The sequence below is a fragment of the Scleropages formosus genome, chromosome 4 (assembly GCF_900964775.1).
Source record: "Scleropages formosus chromosome 4, fSclFor1.1, whole genome shotgun sequence".
In the NCBI taxonomy this organism is placed as follows: Eukaryota; Metazoa; Chordata; class Actinopteri; order Osteoglossiformes; family Osteoglossidae; genus Scleropages; species Scleropages formosus.
The window spans coordinates 27,259,867-27,278,680 of NC_041809.1; the positions used below are offsets into that span (position 1 = coordinate 27,259,867).

Below are 18,814 nucleotides of genomic sequence, written 5' to 3' on the forward strand. Positions count from 1 at the left end.
TAATGAATAATATCTATGTATATTTCCCTCTCTCATCTGAACCCAGGGTGCTAAATGCCATGATTTTAAGCTACCTAGTGAAGAAGTGAACTTTGTGAGAAGAGCAAATTTGATAGCTCTTCTGTTTTAATATTAATAAGTCCGCTGAAGTATGTATTAAAAAGATACTAATATTTAAAGAGCAAGAGCCGCAGTCACAAAACAAATCATAAATAACTAATAGGTGTGTTCACCTGAGTTTATGCACATACTGTCTTTGGGTATTGGGTGCCACCTTCCGGAAAAAAACATGTATTACAAATTCGCCTGGCGCGAAGAGTTTATTTAAAAATGCCGAGAAAGTTCGAATGGAAGTTGAAGAATGGTTTGGTTTGTATTGAAAAGCTTTAAGGAGAAGGATCATACAGTAACTGTCGTTTATGAAGCTTATGATAGAATGGTTTAACTGAACATCGCCTGCACTGTTCGCTTTGTGTTTTGCTGTTCATATATAGCTGTAAATTATCTATTTGAAAATGAACACGTCTTTCAGTCGTCATGAAAACGTCACAGTCACAAGTGTCTCACATAGTCGGGTCTTTCGTTCTTTATTATTGATCTTCGCGTCACAGCATTGGTGGCCGTAGTCATAGAAACCTTAGAAGAAATTTCTACTGGATTCCAGCAAGGAAACTAATAATAATAATAATAATAATAAGGACGTGGATCCAGTCCCCGCACAGTCTGTGTGGAGTTTGCACGTCCTCCCTGTTTCTGCGTGGGTTTGATCCAGGTTCTCTGGTTTCCTCCCACACTCCAAAGACATGCTGTTCAGATGAATTGCTTACTCTAACTAAATTGCCCATACTATAGTGTGTGAATGGGTGAGTGAGTGTGTGTGGCTACCCATAGACTGGCGTCCTGTCCTGGCTGTACCTTCCTTAGCCTTGCGCCCTGTGTTTCTGGGATAATAATAATAATAATAATAATAATAATAATAATAATAATAATAATAATAATAATAATAATAATAATAACAACAACAGGGGGTGCGGTGGCTCAGTGGGTTGGACCACGGTCCTGCTCTCCGGTAGGTCTGGGGTTCAAGTCCCGCTTGGGGTGCCTTGCGACGGACTGGCGTCCCGTCCTGGGTGTGTCCCCTCCCCCTCCGGCCTTACGCCCTGTGTTACCGGGTTGGCTCCGGTTCCCCGTGACCCCGTATGGGACAAGCGGTTCTGAAAATGTGTGTGTGTGTGATAATAATAACAGTAGTCACCATAAAAAATATTCTTTCTTGAGATGCGGAGGGCACCTCTTTGGGATTTTAATCTCATATCATGTAACCATATTTCATGGTGTACATGATACTGGAAAAGGTGTTACACACATGTTGGCGCAGTTACGTCTCGATTTGGCTGAGGAAAGTGATATGTTTGGCGAGTCACTAAATATAAATCTGGCTCATACCATATGTGTGATAAAATTAGGAACCCTTTAAAAATGTTGTAACACATAACAAAAATAGGGCTCAACACACAGCCAAAGCAGTGAACTGAGGGTTTTGTGCTGACCTTCTCCTGATCCCAGTGTGACTGCTGCAATTGGCTGAAATTCCAAAGGTCTCCTGACAGTTCATAGCTGGATTTTTTCACATCAGTGTCTTCCTTTTATGCTTTTTTAAGATGTCAAAAATATTGCATGCAGTGCTTAACAAGGTCAAGGGGTCGGTGAGCAGATATGCATGGGTTAGGATTAGGGTTCAACCAGTCCTGCGAGGCATTCAAATAACACACTGGAAAGAGTCGGTCTGTTTAGAAGCGTAGTACAAGTAAGAGTTACTTCACCTTTAGTTTAATTTGGTGAGATTTTATTATCTGTTATGTGCCCTGTTACCTTTGCATACGACACACAAAAACAAATTTTTTTTTACGTTTATTTCACATCAAAACTGTTGCCTGAGTTATGGAGCATGAAGTACTGGAGAGTGTCTGTAGAGAACCTGTATGTTTTGGCTATGGAAAGTGTTTCTTGCCCAGTTCGGCTGAAGTACAGTGGTGGCTTCAATCCAGTGCTGCTTGCCAGTTCAACAGAGCCAACGCAGGTCACCAGATGGCATTCAAAATGCTCTACTGGTCTCTTCATGTGTGGAAACTGAGAGCTGTGATCCCAGTAGCAGCAAAGTTGAAAAAAAGAAAAACAGAAACACCCATTCTTTAGCCTTAAAAAACTCAGTGTGAAGCTTCCATGTGGTTTAATTCCGAAACTGATATTGCAGTAAGTGATAATACATTGCTGCCTTAAAGTATGTGAGCCCCTTGTGTCCCTCATTTTCACTACAAAATCATTATTTAATCAGAAGCAGTCTTTCTCATCAGACATAACAGGTGCGTATTACCAATTGCAATTTTTAATATTTTATACAAGAATAATGACTATGCTTATAGGGTTCGCATGCTCTCAAGCAACATTGCAAGTTTATATTTAACTACTGCGTTTCTCTAAAGCAACTTTCAGTGTTACACAATTTACAATGTTTTACCTTTTTATACAGCTAGGCACCTACACTGTAGCAAATCAGGGTAAGTACCTTACAACAACCCAATTCAAAAAATGTTGGGACAGTATGGAAGATGCTAATAAAAACAAAAGGAAGTGATTTGTAAATTTACTTTGACTTGTATTCAAACAAAAACAGTATAAAGACAAGGTATTTCATGTTTTACCGAATCAGCTGCATTGTTTTTTGAAGATAATGTGTTCATTCTAAAGTCGATGCCTGCAACGCGTTCCAGAAAAGTTGGGACAGTCAAGTGTTTATCACTGTGTAACATCACCATGTCTTTAAAACACTTATTGAGCATTTGGGCACAAGTCAAAATATAAGTCAAAGTAAATTTACAAATCACCCCTTTTTGTTTTTATTAGCATTTTCCATACTCTCGCAGCTTTTTTGGAATTGGGGTTGTAAAACATGAAATGCTACCACACAAGGTATGATTTCAACCTGGGAGCCTTGATTCCAAAAATGGCAGCTTTAAGAAATGTTACCTACTGCCCCCGTTTAATGCAGCGTGTCACATTTTATTAACAACTTTGTTTAAAGCCGGGTGAGGGCAAAGTTCAAATTAAACAAACTTTGCCCTCACTCAAACTAAAATTAACAAGTCTTCTGGACATTGTCACCTTTGGTTCTCAAGAACTGATTTACCTGTTGTGCTAAACAGTGTGAAAGCACAACGAATAATTAGTACAATGGAAGGGTTGTCATGTCTTCACTGCACTTTGACATGATTGTTTACCAGAAGTAGTTGATGGTTGACATGGTGCTCCCCCACACTTTATGTTGTGCAAGCAGCCTTGTGTAACTATTTGTGACCTCTGTAATCTCGGTCCCGGGCTGTCAGCCGTACCAGCAAGGTCCACTCAGCTGGAGTGACTAGACCTCTAGGTTCTAAAGGAATTGGGTATTTCTGTCTGTCCAAGATAAGATTGATATAGTCTCAATTTATTTACTCAGGGAATCTAGAGATGCATAGTTCCATATCACAGTGGCAGCGCATATGCTGGCATGTTCTGTTATTCAACAGAGTAATGGCACAGAAATCTCACAGGCCCTTTCCTCTCACAGACTTAGCACACGGCTCCTAGAAAAAAAAAAAAAAAAAAACCTGGAAAAACTTTGAATCATTCATGACCTTTAAGGAAATTACTTTAACCTGACATCTTCTATTGTTGTGGTTACATCAAAGTTCTGGAGTCAAACACCCAAAATAAACCAGAAGAAAATGAGAACTGTCTTTTGTATAAGCCAAATGAACAAAAACATTGAGCACCTCCTGTTGTTCCAAGTGTATTTTGTGTTCCACTGGATAATTGTAAACTACCTGTATATGTAAGCCATTTTTGTAATGTGACATAGAGATGTTTGAGCAAAGACAGAGCAAGTTGGCTTCTTGTGATTTTGCCAGCTGTGCCTGTCTGCATAGCTGGGAGCTGAGGCTAGGTTTCCACCTTGGTAAAAACACCATCATATGACACATGGCCCACCACCCGGCCACTGGCCAGCTGAGATATTATATAACATGTCATGACATGCATAGAGAAACCATTCTAAAGTTTTTTTTTGTGGTAGGCACTAAGCACACTGGTTTTGCGGCAGCTTCCATACACTAGATGTATCAGGAGCCCAGTGAAAAGTATTATTAAAAGCCATTCAAAATTTTATTTAACTTCCGTGATTATTGTCATCTTATACCCTGTGGGCTCCTCATGAGGCTTGAGTGAGGAACCCTTTGGTGACATGTCTTCTTCTGCAAACACTATGCTACCTGACATCCTCACCCCATAGGTGGACAGCTAGTAATATAGTGGTTGGCGCTACTGCCTTTGGAGCCAGAAGGCGTAGATCTGATCCCCGCTTCTGGCTTTAGAGTCCTTGAGCAAGATACTTACCCTAAATCGCTCCAGTAGAACTATCCAGCTGTGTAAAGATTATAAGCTCACAACAACTGTTAGCTTAACACAATAAGTTGCTTTGGAGAAAGGTGTCCGCTAAATGAATAAATGTAAACCCCTTTACAGGTGAATGTACAGTAAAAGGTTGTGGTAAATTAAGAATAAACCCTAGCTCTCAAATAGAAATCTAGACCTTGCTGCTATTGAACATGAAGTACTAACTGTTGAATTGAACTAAAAATAACACTATAGTTCTTGTCTTTGTTTCCTCCCACGTCTTGTTGTTAATGATGACATGAAGTGGTGTTACAACATGCCAGGTGCTTGTCAGGCAAAAAGATTCTCAGTAGTAGGGCTCAGTGGAGAGATAGGCCTACACAAATACTGGGAGACACACCCCTCATAATTACACCTATGGATACAGAGGTAGTACAGGTATGTTTATGACCCTTGTTATTCCACATCTGAAAGCACATCCCTGTGATTTCAAAAATACAAATACATTTTAATTACTGATTTACACCTGAAACACCAGCTGAACTGATTTGCTATCAAGTGCAGCAATGCCATGGAAAAGCTAAGATACAGCACTCAGAACCTAATAAATTTTATCAGACAATCGCATGAAAAAAAAACAAGTTTTGCTTATGTTTTACAACATTACTGATTACTGAGCAAGACCTGTTTGTTTGTGGGGAAAAAACATGTTCATGTTTTCCCCCATTTTTTTTTTTTTTTTTTTTGCTTTAAGTCACGTAAGTTTCATGTAGGGTTTAAAGATCGATATGAGCTACTGGGCGGCTGACGCACGGACAGTAATGTTTGGGTTCGAAAAATATTTCCCTTTCTGTGATGCGCATGGGCGTAAACTGCCTTTCTGTTGCGTCATTTCCACAGAGAGAACGCTGGGGGGGGGGGGGCAGGTCACATGGGCGGGATAAGGAAACAGCTGATTTGCCCTGGAAGGTTATCCAGTTCAGACGATCAGCTGACGTACTAGAAAAAATATGGGCTTGATGACGTTGTTATTTCTTAAAGTCACAGGACCCGGTATTACGTTTCGTTCGGTGAAGGCGCCCCCGAGGCGTTTTAAAGAGACCAGTCACGCACTGAATTCTTGCACTTGAAAAGGGCAAGATTGTGGAATCGTTCTCCGAAACACCCATCCGAACATCTAAATATATTTGCATGGCTGTCCCTTAAAAATGGATTTTCACCTCGTGATCTCCTCTTCCAGTAAATTATTTTGTTTACTTAAATTCACAACAATTGCGTCAGCGAGCGTTCAAAGACTGTATTTAAAGTAATGTATAAAGACGTCTGAAGAAACAGTGACTGCATGGTGCCAAGTGTAACAGGCTTTACTAAGAAGTATGAGACAGCCAAGGATGGCTGTCTGAGAACAAATGTTTCCTCTGATACAACACAAAATGTGATGTATTTGGTATGAATACAAGTACTCTTACTCCTCCAGCATCAGTTTATTTATTTAAACAGGACTTTTTGCATGGTTACCACTGGAGTTCTGTTAGAAGCAATGTATTTCTGGAGCGATGTACAAAAAGCAACATCGCATTTTTATGGTGGGTTCAAATACTTTAATTATAAAATAATTTTGCATAACTCCATTTTAGGTGAGTCATTTTTACCCAAAAGGAATTATGAAGAGACCAGACAGTTTCTATAATGTAGTCTTAAAATCTCTGCACTGCATTTCCTGTAGTTCTGTACATAAATATTTGTAAGGGAAATAATTTTAAGGTATGTAGTGGTCCCAGACAGAGAGGCCTGAGGGTGCAGTGCCTTGTCACTGTAGTGCCTTTTGCTGACGAGGGCAGCTTTGCGTAGAAGAGTAGCCTGGGCTCTGCTCATGCCTCTGGAAGCTTCCATGCTCACTGGCCTCATTTCTCCTCTTAATCCGGGCTTTAGGGCAGAAAAAAGGAGAAAGACACCACACCACACCATTGTATGTTGGCTTGGTGAATTACTAAGGAAAAAAGGGTAATTTGCAAGTTTTACATCACACATGTACAGTATATCTATGTAAACATATAGGTCCTTGAGCTGTGGTGCTGTCTCAGAAGAATCTGCTAGAAAGCTAAATTCTGCCACCTCATTATTATTAATGCATTTATCATTTATGCGATAGATAAACAAGAGGTGATCTCTCACTAAGCACAACTGAAATAACTTTACTTAAAAGCCTAGGAACACCAAAACTTTAAATTCAAGTTCTATGTGAAAGCAGAAACAGTGTTTCAATGTTGCATAGACTCCTTACAGGCCTTCCACTTCAGAAGAAGGTGCTTGTGTAACCTCAGCAATAACGCTGTATGTAATAAATCACAGCACACCACTGCTTCTTTTGCAGAGCGAAAGGATTCATCACGAAGCAGAAAGTAAAAAAGAACTGCATAGCTATCTCAAATCTCTGGTACAAATACTGCATTGCGTGATTTAAGCTGAAGGGAATTTTTTCTACTGATTTATTTTTAAGCCTCCAGTATTGGTGGATAGAAAGCAAAAGCCCTTTAAAAATGCAGCTGAATGTCATCTCACACGCACTTGTCTGCTGAGTCACTCAGTTTGCACTAATTTTGTAACCCCCACCCCTTGACATCTCATTGGTTGGTGACTTTATGCACTGGACCTTTTGGTTGGCTGCTTTTGCCAGAGATTTTTCTTAAAGTCACAGTGACCTCCTCTGAAGAAAGGCATGGAATTCAGTAAGTAACCTGCTGAAAGTTTGTGGATGAACCAGTCTTCTGGAACTACTCATAATGATATCAGAACTGAAGGCAGTGACAAGAGAGTTTCACTAAGTATGGTAGTCTTCCCATTACTTTTATCAGTCTATTGGTATAAGATTGATCCTTCAAAAGAAATGATCACCTACTCTCAGCTACTTATATCCAGGTTGTATGAGCCTGTTTGTGTAGGGAAGTTGCTTGAATCTTGCATTTCTCTCTGTTCCTAATCTCACAAATATGATGTAATAGATTTTGAATGTAAAAAAGTCTTTCATTTTGTTCCTATTTTACAAGATGTGTGAAAATAGAAGTGTAAGTATAGTCAAGAGTCCAAATACAAGTCTTGATAAATTTTTCAGAGTAAAAGATTTTTCCTGGTGTGGCATGTTGACTACAACTCATGATACACTCATCTCCCAGGAGAACCTTTATGACTCACACAGAAAACATAGTGTGTGTAGTCTGAAACTCCCCTTCTGGCCTTGAGTCATCTTCACATCTTCAGTATTTGGATGTAGTTTGCTTTCCACAGACTGAAACAAATGTTCAGTAAATCTTCAGTAATTATGCTCCTATTGCATTGCTGCCTCCTGTCAAACACATTTACTTTACAAAAGTATTTAATGCTCTAAAGGTATGCAGTTTCATTAGGTGTCAAAGCAGGATTACTGAAAATGCCTCCACTCCTATTCCTTCAACCAGAACAAGTGGCACAGAACCCTAAATTTAATTGTAAGATAAAACTATTCTCACTTGTGGATTATCCCCCACAGAGGACCAGAGGTAGACTGCCCATTACCTCTGCAGATATGAGATGTAACCCCTTTCTCAACTCCATCATTTTTTTTTAAAGGCTGACAAATGCAGTCCCACTTGCAGGCCTATATGTTTATGAAGTACTCTAGTATTGTACTTTTTTAGGGTATAAGGAGATCCTGATGATTGTAGCGCTTCTGGAACATGGCTATGTAAATGAAAATCCTCTCTGCACTCTTCAACCTTGTAGCCAAGTTCTAGGCTCTTTGCTGATATCTAGAAGGAAAACAAAAAAGCATACCATGTGGCAATGTTGATGAGTATGAGTTTTATTTACTGCTCAAAGCCATGGCATAACAAGTAAAGGATGAGCCGTTCTGCAGAGGATGCTGAACAATCTTGAAACATGCATGTTGGCAAGTCTTCATTAAAAAGGCATAATTCATATAGCATTTACTCCATCTTCAGCCTTTCATTACACTGCTGTGAGCCAGAGAAGAAAATCATGCTCTTTCAATATTTGAAGAAAATATGAACATAGTAGTAATATCTTTCTGTATGTTTCTTGAGCAAAAGGCAAAAAATATATTTCTGTGACATTAATGAAGAATTACACTTTACATGTATAAAAATACTTAGGTACTCTAAGCCATGATTTGTAAGTATTTGTGATAATAATGTTCAAATAAAATATGTATTTAAAAAATGCTTTACTAGAAAATGAATACATTCACAAGTCTGCATAAAATGATTAAGTTCCAAAGGTCAATGATGATACACAAAACCATACACAACATTTATTGTTCTAAAAAGCAGAACTATTTAATTATGTGCTGGCAGATGTGTTTTCCCTAAGAAAGCGTTATTTCAGTCTTGCAGGGACATGTCTTTTGCTGGCCTGATTTGTTATCCACCGCTACCTGCTTTTAAGCCTTTGGCATGGTTCTCAGTCTTCTTTACACACTGGTTATAATGTATGTTCAAGGATAGAAAGTTTGGGGGGGAACCCAATAAAAACAACAAACATCTGCCAGTCAGATCTGTGCTGTTGCTCTGGGGAGTAGAAAGATCTTGGAACTGAAAACCACTGATTACAGTGTAGTTGCTTCCACCCACTTGCTGTGCTCAGGTCTGTAATACACTCACAGCCATGCCAGTGACATATAGTGCAAACCTGGGTTAGACATAATTTATCTCTGTACATGCTAACTTTGTAAAATATATGTTGTCCATTTTTGTTACAGTTGTATATATTTATACAAAAAAATTTAAATGTATATTATACCAGTTTGACTGCCCCTGGGCAATATTTGCATGGGATAAACTGGACAGAAGAGTGAAAACAAAGCATCCCACAAGTGCCTGATATCCCTGGGACCTGCTGTAGAACAGCTGAAAAATAATTTTGATTGTATTCCTGCTGAAACCTGTTAACAGAAGGTTTTGTGGAAAAGATATACCAGCACTAAAACGTTTTGCTGGTACTGTACTTTTAAACTGTAAGATTTACTCAGGTTTTCCTAAAGAAAATACCCAGTCTGAATAGTAGTTAACCTCATCTTACATGTATCATGTTACCTTCCGAGAACTTTGTGAAAATGCAGAAAATACTCAGAAAAGTGTGACAAGAACGTCAGTGCATTAGGCAGTTCACAACTTATTCCAGGAGGTTACAGTTGTAGCTGTAATCCATTCTCTACAAAGCACATTCTTTAACACTGCATCGTGCGAATTTTTTTACTCCTCGCGTGTTTCTATTGGTCACACACTTTCACGGACACTGGTTGAGGAGCAACTGGGCATTAAAATCCGTGTACTATTGGATAAGAACAGTCTATTTGGCATTTCTTGACGTCCCGCCTATTGGTAATTTTAGCGCTGACATTGGCTGGAGAGCCTGTCATTAATTCGCCTCGCGAGCCGAGCGTCATCTTAGCTCTTTGACGTCGAGCTCCATTGGCCAGCTGTTGCTGATGGCGTCATCGCGCAGACAGCTGATCGGAGTTAGAAGCCGGTTTGCGGGGAGTTGGATTATAGACGCCAGGAAGACGGTAACCCTTTTTGGGAACCCAAGAAATTATGAAAAAGTAGTGCTGGAGCGGACAGTTTAAACAACTTTCCAATGTAAGTACATCGTCGACAAAATTATCGGTGCGCGTCAGGCCCTCTTTCGATGTAATGTGACGTGTAATCAGTTTCGTTTTGTGCGTTTGCATGAAGTGTCCCGAGTGGGTCGAGGTTAAGGTGGGGCTCCGAAAAGAAGGAAAAATCAGACTACTCGCCCGTTTAGTACCTAGCGAAGCTACCGCTGATTTACAGAAGGGTGAAATACCACAATTTCTTTTAGGTATTGGAACTATGTCGGATAATACATGATCATGTGATCGACAACACATTTTATTTAGCTGTTGCCTAATATGAAAGTTAGTAAGTTTGTACGGCGGATTGCATCGCCTGCCACTTGTCATCTTGCTGGTTATGCTTGTCTTAAGATCACATAGCTGGTTTAAAAAACATAACTAATGCCTTAAGTGGAAGGAATTAGAAGATGGAGACGTAGTTTTTTTTTTTTTTTTTTTTTTTTTTTTTTTTTAATTAAAATCTCCAGTCAGGAGGATGCAAGTCATGATTTTTATTATAGGTTGAAGGAGAAGGTGATCTTCCGTAGTAAAGATTCGGGTTCCCCGTCGGGTCACAAGTCTGTTGCCGAACTATGGATGCTGAATTCCCGTAAGGTCGGGGGTAGCGGAAGACGTCGATTTGCAAGCAGGAGTAACCAATCCTATTTTTATTCCTCCCTACGCCAAACATCAACATGGGAAGTCTCCACTACTAGTTACATTATTATTCATACGTTCGCTTAATCAACTGGAGATGTAATTCTGTACGAAAGATGTTACCCGGCCGGCGCTGAGTCAGTACCAGTAGCCTGTTCGCGTTGTGTCGAGTTGGCTCTTCGCCGCAGTTCTAAAAATCCCAAAAACACTTAAAAGCACCGTCGATACGCTGTTTTTAGTTAGCAGCACATCGTGCGGCGGTAATAAACGCCGTATTTTAGTCACGACGTCACTCTTAGTAGTCGCACAAGTTAATAGATCGGTTATGGCACCGGGAAACACCCAGTTTCTTTAAGGTTCGGTTAAGCGCTCGCGGTCTGACACTTAAAGCGTAACGCCTGAATGCGAGGCGAGCTCAGTTTACCGGCCTAAACCGGAAAGTTCTGGACATTTATAATTAAAACGGGTTCCCACAGCAGTGAGCGTCATTCATTTTGCCCCTTCAGGCAACTGGCCAAGTGAAGTTAAAATCTCAAAGGTCTACTGTGAGGTAAGTGTACAGCAGGGACCCTTATCTGTGCAATATTCTATAAAGGGTCACAAGGTGTGGCTTTTTTAATACACACAGACTCAGAGGAAGTTGGTGTGTTTTTAAGAGGACACGCTCCTTGGGGTGGCATGTAATAACCCTCATTCGATCGCGAGAATAAACTCATTTAGACGTTAACGAACCCTGACTGAGCGAATCCCACTGGGCTCCGGAGAACCACGCCCTTCAGCGGCCCCGCTCCTCTTTTCAGCCCCGGCGGGAGAACCCGGGGACCCTGGAGTGGCGCTGCGGCCTTAACGTCTTGTTCGTCGTTCCACATTTAATAAATAAATAAAACTGTAGCTTCTGCGAGGTATTGCGAAAGAGATGAGTTAAAAAAAAAAAAAAAAAAAAACCCCAAAAGGAATGGAAATGTCGAGCCACGGAACTGGAACATTTCCTTTTAACGGCAGAGCGCTGGGAGATTCCGTAATGTAATCCACCAGTGTCAGAAAAGTGCTACATTTACCTGTATCGTTTCAGTAATTAGAAACGCGGGCAGCAGCCGCCTGTGTTTCTCACAAAGTGAACGGGTTTATTATGAATCGCAAAAAACAATGTCAGAGGGGCACAACAAGAAGGAAAGGAAAAACGGGCCGTCATGAGTGACAGGGCGCGGAGGCTCCACGCAGGGCCTCTCTGACGCACTCGCTCTGCGCAGTTGGACCTTTGTTTTCTGCTGCGTTTGCTGCCCTTACATTGGTGATCTTTCCCCTCTTTAATTGGAAACAGGAATTATGTAAGTTTAACCAAACGTTTTGTGCAGTTTGGGCTTGTGCAACCTCGCAGGTCCCACAGTCCGGACAACAGGCGACGGTGGGTTTTAGAAACAGAGCTGCGCCCATGTTCTTGTTCCGCTTGCGCACACCTTTTTTTTTTTTTTTTTTTTTTTTCCTTTTTCTTTTTTAATTTATTCCCCCCCCCCTCCAGCATTCTGATATGGCTTCTGAAGTTGTGTTCCAAGGTTGCCTTTTATGAGCCAGCATGAGTTTGCATTTTTTTTGGGTCGAATTCTCCAGCTGTTCAGCATGTGATGGAATGCGTGTCTGCTGTACCTTCGCCCAGAGCTTGAGTACGATGAAACGCCAGGATAATAAGGCTTTCTACCAATCACTGGCATGCCTTGCATTATTTTTCTTTTCATTTTAAATGAAGGGGGAGGGTGTAGCTGATGCAGCCCTTCAGAATGCCTGATCACTGTTCTTGTCCTCATTCTCTCTGCTGTTGAACCCAAAGCCTGTTTTTCAGGCTACTGGTCAAAGGTTAGGTAGGGGGTCTGGTGGGTGGAATTGCTGTGGGGGAGGGGAAGATGGACACCAGAGGTGTCCTCTGGGCTACCCTTAAGCACAATAAATTTGCCAACTTAAAGTGAACTCTGTGCTGACTTATCACAGAAGGTTACTAATTACCATGATTACAACACTGCAGTATTAAAGGTATGTCTGAATTTAACTGTTGTGCATTAGTGGCCTCAACCTCCTTTACTGATAGTGTTGCAGAACAGCATGATGCCAAAGAGAATGTAGCCCACCCAGTTGACATAATCTGGGAAATTCTGATGCCCTTGAGGGGGTGGCCTTACTGCTGGTCCCTCCTCTGTAATGTTCAGCTTCTGCTTGGTCTTGTGACTGCTGACATTAGGGTGCTACATGCTGCCTGGTGGACTCTGCTGCCTCTTACTGCTGGTTATTATTCAGCTGGTAAGGACCTCCATCCATATTCAAGTGTTTTTACCCTAGACTTCCTTGTACACCATGTCAGCAACTGTATGAAACAGTTGCATCAACCCAGCTTCATTAAGTACAATGATGCTTAAGTACACCATTCAAAATGTCTTTTGTTATGCAGTTCTGAACACTTTTTCCCCATCGAACACGAGTCACATTGCATTAATCCATTAGGTGTTTTTATGATGAATAAAACAGTGTAACTACCTGTAGAAATGACTGTCAGATGACCTCTGGAGTTGAAGGGTCACAGTCAGTGTAGGGGTTGCATGGTTCAAAAAATGCTGATATGAAGAGACAGAAGTGTGATAAGCAGCTTTGCCATCTCAGGGAATCTTTACCTTTCTACTTCTAAAAGGTTCTCTGTAGACTAGCTTTTTGTGTGAACTCCATTGGTTATTTTGAATTGAATTAAACTGGTATGAAACCTAAAGCTGTTTTGAACGGGTTATGATCTTCAATAGTGATTCAGTAACAATGGCTGCAGCTTTTTAGAAAAGGAAATATTGATGAGCATAGCAGGAAATTTGCTTAAATATTTTGCTTCAAATAGTTGTTTTGGTGTATTCGTTAAAAACATTTTATAGCTGTTGGACAAACTGCTGCTCTGCTACTTTCCCTTACATGATTGTTACTTTTCACTCTGTCCTTGACTTGCGTCAGAGAAGCATTTTTAAAGAGGTAAAGTCGGATGAAAATCCCATGAAACTTGTGTGGGAATTGTCCACAATAAATTTTCATGCCATAAATTCAAGCAGAACATAACAAACCTAAGTCGCTGCTATTAAATTTTCAGAAGAATATGCAATTGCATTGAACCAGTAGACTGTCTTGGCACAGCCAGGCTACTGCCATTAATGTCTCTTGGCTTGGCAAATGCAAGTATGTAGCTAATGGAATAATGAGTGAACATTTTAATAGAAATTAATTTGTTCTGAAAGGCTGTGGTGTATTTGGCCTTATTTGTCCTACATGCACGTGACTTGTGGACATGATCAGCTTGACAGGGGCTTGCACTTCTGCCTACAGTGAGAACTATGGAAATCTGTCACTTTGTTACCCTTGAATTTACAGCCAGAATTTTTTTATGTATAAAGAATTTGCAGTTACTGGCACATGTAGGTTTTCCTTAACACTTCTAGATAATTCTTGCTAATGGTATACTTGTGTCCTATTTAATTCTCCCCAGTCTCACTTGTCTACCTGTTGCCCTAAGGTCAAAGACAATGTACAAATATTCCATCAGAATGTCCATGAGTGTATGGATGTTTTAAGGGTAAAGGTTGAAGGTCATATCTTTGCTGTTTTCTGGATAGTGGTAGACTGAAATTTGATGGGGATGTGTTTTTGTAAATAATATGCCCTTAAGTGGTTTATGGAGGAAGGCCTGTAATGTTCTCAACTTGGCACAGACTGAATATGGAAAAACTGGTTTTGTTCTGTGTTCCTTAAGCTCTGTGAAGTGTAGACAGACCTGTAGTTAAGTCTTATAGGCTGTACTGTTGGACGCTCTACTAGACCAGTTGTCGGTGTGACCGGTGTCAAGCTGTGGCAGAAGAGCCTTGTTTATGCAGTTAGAGCTGCTGCGGCATATGTTCTGAATGTCTGGAGTTCAAAGGGGAGAAATGGTTCTGATTACAGTAGCTATTGCTGCTTTTCCAGGCTCTTTAAAAGTCTGATGATAGATCCAGTTGGTTGATGCATAATAGATAAAATGTCAGTGTGGGTGGAACTGAAGTAGAAAGACTACCACTAGGAGGTATTGGTTCTATTCAGTCCAGTCACTACTTGGAAACCTGAACACTAAACTGTTCAGAGATAATGGATTGTAATTTTTTAAACTGCTGCACATGCGCACAGTCACTAGTGCATACAGGTATATATGTGTTGCATGTGGCAAATGCGCACACATTGACAAGGTGCGGTTCTGTAAAGCAAGGCAAATTTTACTACATCCCAGTATCTGCTGGGATGTCTGAGCTTATTGTTCTTAGTGTCTGCAGTGATTTGGTTAATGCATGTTTGTAACAGTGTGTTCACTCTTCAAGCAATAAGCTCACGTTGGCCATTTGTGCCTCTCTCCACCGTTGATTGAGAGAGATTTATGGGAAAGAAAGCATAGGGATCAGTCACAGACTCTGGGCATTCCTCACATGCCTGTGGTGCTTCCTCCTGTCCCCGCAGTCATTTCCATTGTTTCATCCGGCTGGAATTTCCTTCCATACCACTCTTCTCGCACGCAGTTGGAGGATGTTGGTTTGGACTGTGGGGGCAACAGTGGTTTTGTTCCCACCTGCACTCCTGTTGGAATATTACCATTAATTGTGTTTTGTCTTGTTCAGTCTCCCCTGTATACTTCCTCTTTTCATTTAGTCCATGCTAGCTAAAGCATTGTGCATCATAAGGTTAGGCTTAAGAACTAGTGATAAGACTACTTCCAGTTGTCTTGGCTACAAGAAAGCATAATATTGCTTAGTTAGAAATGGTTATTTATAGGGTTTAAGGTTCTGGGAGTTATCTGTGAATTTGTCAGATCCATTAAATCCCATATGGGTGGTGGGGTCTGACTTCATGAGCAGTTGTGACCTTTTTGTGGGTATTGTGGGTGTGGTACCAATGCAAGCTGACTGCATTCACCCAAGAACATCAGTATATTTAGTTGTATTGATCTGAGTTCCTTGGGGGCACGCCTGTGTAGTAAGAATAAAAACATTGCTCACTATTTTGACAATTTGGGTTTGGGTGCCTAACATTCCTGACCTGAATCGGAACAGCTTTATCAACTCCTGTTGCTGGTGGCAGGGCTACTAGCCTGTCTAGCTATCCCTTTGGGTGCCACTGCTGCCTGCTTCCAGCACTTTGTCATTGTATTTGCTTTCTGCAAATATGCTACAGAACTTGGCTCCCTAGCTATGTTCTTGAGTCTCATTGGGAAGAAAAACTTGTGTATATCTGGTGGTGAATTATAATATGCAGGGCAAAGGCCTTTTTGTCCTGAGGGTATAGATCATGTAGCTTACATAGTATGATATAGAAATGGCAGTGTTTCATCCTGAACAGCTGGAATGAATGGTTTACACAGTTACCGACTAAAAAGCCCAAAAGTATCTAAGCCAAGTGATGAGGTGGCATGTCTCATAGACAAACCGATGCCATGCCTGTAAGACAAAACTGACTCTGACCTAAAGTTGTCAGTTGGTGTTAGAGATTAGCAGGTGTAAAACACCTTTGAATTGCTTGACCTAGTCTAGGAATTGCATTGTTACAAATATGCACACATTTGCTGTTACACAAATGGGTTTTCTCTGTACATGTGTATATCCCTGAACATGACACATTCTCAGGAGTATTGTAGCTGCTGCTTTTTGTTTTCTAGTTCACAGCAGAATAGTGATGAGTTTTCTTTATGCCCTGCTAGGTTCTCTTGGACAGCCCCTGTACACATCTAGCCATTTACGCAGTAGTTGCAGCCCCATAACCACTTGCGGTACATCAGTAATACTATCACAAGAGCTCAGGTGGATCTAGTTTGTCCATAAAGGTGCTGTTTGACATGTTAAACTGTAGTGTGTAAAAGCAATTGGTAAGGAGTGTGTGCCTTGACATACTCTCCTTCTTAAAGCTCTTCTCGGTGTTCTTGGATTTGATCGTCTTGGTGATACTGGACACTTATTGAAAAGATCTACAAATGTGACTCGGCATCTCACCAGTTTTAACTAAACTCGATCTCTCCATCTCCTCCAGATCTGTGCCCAGAACATGCAGTCTCCAGTGGAAGAAGCATCTGTGCCCATGTCTGGCTGACTATCAGCAGTTCTTCACTGGCAAGCTTTATGTTCCTGTTTAGCAGCTAAAGCTGCCAGCTGAAGAACTGTTGGGGCCAGCTCCTGCCCTGCACCTAGAGGAGCAAGAAGAGCGGGACTTAGTTGAAAAACAGAGGATGACACTTGAACACACATGGAAACATGCAGTGCTGCTGGATATTTTTTTTTTTTCCTTTCCTAAAGCTGACACATTAGACTCCCAATGACAGTGTTACATCTGAAGTTCAACGAAGGCCATAGAAGCCAGTTGAGGATCACAGAATGGTGGGCATTTAAGATTGTATATTGCATATACATAATGGTTAACATCCTGCTGTGCAAGTCATTGACTGTCTATCCTTCAAATTTTTCTAGGAACTGTCCACTCATTCCTGTAGTGCTGTCCTATTTTGGATTTTATTTTTAGTTTCATTCTGATACTTTGCTTTCTGCTGCCATGCACTCTACCACTGGAAAAGAGAACAAGAGAAATGGAAGGGAATAAACTAAATTTATTCACTGTCCTGAACTAATAGACAATGATTTGAGAATAGGGTTATGGTCAGCATGAACTGCCAATGATCACATTGGGGTGTGTACTTGTTTTCTTCCCCAAATATAATGCTTTAAGGAAGTTCTTCTGCCCATGGTTCTGGTTTGTCCTCCTGGATTGGGCACTAAATAAGCCAAAGCTACTGGAGGTGGGAGACTGACAGCACCATTTCTTGCCTCCTGATATATTCTCTGGGTCAGCAGCATAATACTCTCCCATTATTTGTGTGAAAATAGTGAAGGCTAACATGCGGTCAACACTGATACTGATAAAGAGCAGTGTCCTCTTTCTAGCTATACATTTTTTTTTTCTTCCCTTCCATGCATAATATCACACACGTCTTTCCAATAAAGCATTTATACCTTGAAAAGGCGACTTAAAATGAGTGTGTAGTTTTGAGAAAGAGAAATTTGGGGGGGGGAATGGAACAGCTGATGCTTAAGCCCTCCTAGGTGCCCTTGCTATCCTTAATGAGGATGAGAGACACTTTCTAATCAAGCTTGTCTTACTAAAAAGTGGAGTGCTGGTAATTGGTGCCAAATACAGTGGGGTGGAACGGGGTGTGAAGGTTGGGAACGATAATATTGGCTGTAGCCACACTCTGGGTACCTCTCTTTCGAACCTCGGAGTTGACTTCCGAGAGTGGTTGATCCAGATGGCTTCAATTAATCTCCTCCCTTGATGTTATTCAGGACAACGAGAACTCATGGAAACCTGCAATAGTCACTGCTCCTCATGCACTTTGATACTGAGAGGATCAGTTCCTGCTGTTCTTAATCCCCACTGAACCTGGATAGAACCACAACATGCCTAACCCTTGTGCCCAGGTAAAAACAGTTCACAGGACTCTGTTCTCACTACTGATATGGACAGGGGACAACCTGATTACAATTTTTTTTTTTTTTTTTTCCTCCTAACAGTCAGTGCCTAACACACAATGTATCCCCACCTACTATCTTTGCATACATTCTACACTGGCTCTCACACCTGCCCCTTCAGTCTCTCTCAGCTGTGCAAGCAAGAGAAAATGTTTTTTATCTCTACAGTTTAACTGAAGAAGCAGGGTAAAGTCCCATGGATGAATGTATTCTCTGAAAGGTGAGTTCCACCACTGTGCTACTCTACTGTGTGAGAGGAGTCTTACTGAGCAGTTAACCCGAGTAACCCTGTCCAAGGCCATAAACTAACACACCCCTTTCTTCAGAACCTGGTTCACAGCTATACACTTTTATTTATACACGTATCTGTGTGTATATATTTATGTACAGATGTTTATATATATTCGAAAGGGAAGTTGGTCCATGCTGACTCGACAGCTTCACACACTTTCTTTGGCATTGTCAAGTTTGTGGAGCCATCCTGAGATGATTTGTGCTTTGTGACACAGCTATCAGCTTCAGGAGAAGTTAGTCACTATTAAGGGAT

General features: G+C 40.9%; 1 long non-coding RNA gene across 1 annotated transcript; it reads left to right on the plus strand.

Annotated features, from left to right (window-relative positions):
* The first annotated feature begins 9,833 nt into the window (after window positions 1-9,833).
* LOC108921230 (uncharacterized) lies at window positions 9,834-17,470 on the plus strand. The gene is made up of 2 exons (XR_001965037.2): window positions 9,834-10,064; window positions 16,778-17,470. It is a non-coding gene; the product is annotated as an uncharacterized LOC108921230 (long non-coding RNA).
* The last annotated feature ends 1,344 nt before the right edge of the window (window positions 17,471-18,814 follow it).